Genomic DNA, 3955 nt, shown 5'->3' with positions numbered 1-3955 from the left:
GTCCAACACTTTGCATTTTTATATCGTTTTGGCATATGCTCCCAGAGGATATGGACAGGACTCTGCCCTTCAATTGCCCATGTGGGTTTAACACCCCTTGGCAGGCACACAGACCTTTACAGATGGCACAGTGCAGAGTCTTTTGGGGAAAGTTAGCTAAACCCTGGATGTGCTGAGAGAGACCCACCCCTTAGGCACCACAGGTGAATTCAGCAAAATCTTGAAATAAATAAGACAGGGCTAATCTAGGGTCCCTGGAAGTCAGATAGGAAGGCAGCAGCAGGACGGGCAAAAAATATCTTTCTTTGGAATTTGGACTAAATAATTACCCTGTGCCAAAGACAAGTGAATGTCTTCACAATGTCTAGAAACACCAGAGGCAAGACTTTCCTTCGACTAAATGTCTCGAGTTTCACTAGAGTGAAGTGGTCTTTGCAGTTAGAAGCAGATAGGCATTATTTTGCCAGGATAGAATGTCCCATCCAACTTTGGTTACAACACAAGGGTGACACTGCACAGCATCTTAGGGGAGATACACAAACCTCAAAGCCTTAATTATTTTCTGACTACTAGTCCTTTGGATTGCTGCTGAAAAAAACAAAGAAATCAAACCTTCAGCTGCTGTCTCAGATGCTTACCCTTCATGACCCATGACATGTCATGACACAACATTACCTGACATGACATGACAGTACCCCAGTGAAGTTAAACAAAATCAACTCTTATGCAGATGCTCTTATTTCATCACACTTATTTCATGGCTTCATTTAATGCTGGGCAAGTGTTTCTGAAAACCAGCTGTAGATATTTCTGAGTAAAAGTTTGCCTTTGGAGGTGTAAAAGCTAATTTTATGCTGGTTTAATGAAACATGGCTATATTTGTACAAGCTGAAAGCTAAAAAAATATACGGCTGCAAGTATGCAAAGACAATTAATTTCTTACCTTTCCAGATATGCTGAGCACCACCATATACAACTAGACTGCAGATGCTGATGAAGCAACCAATAGGGTTTTTTTTACTCTTGATGATTTTATAACAATTTTTCATCTTTATTCATTGCACATCTAATTAAACCTCTTTTGCAAGTGAGAAGTTCACTGAATTGAACAATTATTATATTTAATATGAAACTTAAATGCCTTCTGTATTTCAACTGTCAATATCACTTGCTCTTCAAATAAATCCAGAAAATCCTTTAACTACAGTTATTCCAGTTCTAGAGGGAGAAGTGATGCTTGCTAAAGCTACTGTAAATGTCAACAGCGAACTTGTTTCTGCACCTTTTGAAAATTGCAATTTGAACCAATATTTTGTCATTTGTTTTTGGTCTGTGTACATGTTACCTTGACATCACACTGGTGGACATGACTTCAGACTGGATATTTAGCCACACTGTAGATCAGTCAAGTCAGTATTTCTTTTCAAATGGCTTAAGCTTTGGGGGAAAAAACAGCAATATGGCATTAAGTTTTCCTGATAGTCTGTAAGCAGTCTAAAGACTGAATAAAGTCTGAAGTCTAGAGTGAATTGGACAGAAGAAGAGATTTTGCTACAGAGCAAAGATTTAAGTATAACCTGACTAAACAACTGAATCTGTACCAGCACACATAACTTCATCTGGAAATAATGGCTGACACAAGCAATAGTAAGGCCCGGTTAGTTACTGTTGGGGGTTAGGTTTGTTCCTTCTTTCTCTAAAGAATTTTTTCCCCATAAGTTACCAAGGAGACCAAGTGTTGGATACTTGAGAGTACTTAACCGAAACAAAGAGGTGGACAAAGTTGGAAGGGGGAGATAAAGCAGGTAAAAGACAGAGCTTGAGGCAGCTGTGGGCTCTTCTTTTTTCAGCCTTCGGGGAGAGAGAGAACGGCTGTTGCTGGCTGGAAGAGTTTCACTGTGGCCAAAGGGATCCAGTCCTGGGAAATCTACTATCACCGGTTCGGCCTGAATCCTGAGTTTTCTCTGTCACCCGCGGGAGCTGGGCTGGCTCTGCCTCGCCTTCGGCTTCTTCGGCGCTGCTCGTCTTGCTACAGCGTGACCCTGCACCCCCTGCGCTGCCGGGACATCCTGCCCCTGCCTGCCAGGACACCCTGCCATCCCAGCTACCAGCCCGGGACTTTTCCACTGTTTCAGCTTGGTGCTCTTGAGGATCCTGCAGGGACACCGAAACCAAACTGCCCTGGGTTTTCTGAAACAAAGCCCTCAAGGTTCTTGGTACTGTTTTCGTTTGTTATTAACGCTGTAGTTGTTTGGTGGGGTTTTTTTGTGTGTTTGTTTGCTTTGTAATACATACTAGTAAAGAACTGCTATTCCTATTTTCCAAATCTTTGCCTAAGAGCCTCTGATTGTAAATTTATAATTGAAAAAAAAAAGGGGGGGGGGGGGTTTACACTCTCCATTCCAAAGGAAACTCCAGTTGGGTTTTTTTTTTTTTTATTATTACCTGGCAGATACCTGTCTTCCCAAACCAAGACAGTTATTTAAATATTAACAAGTAATGCACAGGTCAAACACTAAAGGATTAAGACTGTGCAGAGAATTGCTAATGTGTTTTCTATCAGTAGTTGCAAATGAAATACCCCTGACAAAGCAATTTTGTAATGGAAAACAAAATTCTTTTAGAATGGAAGTGTGATCATAGAGTAGCATGGCATATAAAATTGTGAGTTTTACTCTTAACAGCTGCACAACTCTCAGTCTAAGAGCAATCAGAGTAATTAAGGGAATCACATGTCTTTTTAAAGAATAGCTGACACGATTCAGGGAAGGAGATGCAGGGAAAATTTGGGCACCCAGCCAAGCACTCCTTTCATGTTTAGAGCATGATCCGAACAAGTGCCTCCAGCTCAGCTTGGCAATGGGCAACCATGCTCTGCAGACCCTCATCTGGAGGTGGACAGCAGGGTATTGGACTTTTCACCATGAGCCTCTCATCTGTGAAACACTGAGAGCATGGGAAAAACTATATAAGACACAAAAACTGAAATACTGCATTCTTATTACCTGTCAGATCCTTTATGCCTCATTTAGTCCCTGTACCTGTCTTCTGACAAGGTTGTACAGATTTTACTTGAGCCTGGTGCTGGACTAGAGTTGCTGTTTCCACCAGAAATGTTTCCCAACTAATGATATTCATGACTCCAAATCATCTGGCAGCCTTGCTGGGATATATACCCTGCGTGCAAGTCCTTCAATGCCCACGTTTCCCTTGAAGGCATCCAGCAGTCATAGCTCAGGCTCTACACCTGGCTCTTGGAGGGCTGAGGTGAGGGTGGGGAAAGGCAGAGAGCAAAAGCTGCGCATGCAGGTTTTCCCCTTGCTGCTGAGGGTCATGGGGCTTGTGTCACCAACAAAGATGGTGAAGGGCCTTTGAGGGGAAACTTTACGAGGAGACTGAGGGGAGACCTCATCACCTTCCTCGTGAGGGGAGGCAGGGAAGCAGGGCAGTCACCAGTCTCAGGTGACCAGTCTCAGACTTGAGGGAATGGCATTGAGTTGTGTCAGGGGAGGTTTAGGCTGGATATTAGAGAAAGGTTCTTCACCCAGAGGGTGGTTGGGCACTGGAACAGCCTCCCCGAGGAAGTGGCCATGGCACCAAGCCTGTCAGAATTCTAGAGGCAATACGCTTGGGCACATGGAGCGACTCTTGGGGATGATCCTATGCAGGGCTAAGAGTCCAACTCCATGGTCCTTGTGGGTCCCTTTCAACTCAGGATATGCCGTGATTCTGTGAATCGCCCGAGACCGCCGCCCCGGGGATACACGGCGGTGACGACGAATCTGCAGGAAACCTCCCTCCTTCCCCCGACCCGCTCGCCGGAGGGGAGCGAACTACAACTCCCGGCGTGCATCACGGCGCCGGCCGCCGCTCCGATTGGCTGCCTCCCCTCGCCCTGCCCGAGTGACGGCGCGGGGCTGGCGGCGGCGCCCCCCGCGCGCTGGGGCAGGGGAGC

Source organism: Chamaea fasciata, unplaced genomic scaffold, assembly GCF_029207755.1.
Source record: "Chamaea fasciata isolate MVZ Bird 193981 ecotype frontalis unplaced genomic scaffold, bChaFas1.0.hap1 SCAF_3, whole genome shotgun sequence".
In the NCBI taxonomy this organism is placed as follows: Eukaryota; Metazoa; Chordata; class Aves; order Passeriformes; family Sylviidae; genus Chamaea; species Chamaea fasciata.
This window is presented reverse-complemented; position numbering follows the sequence as displayed.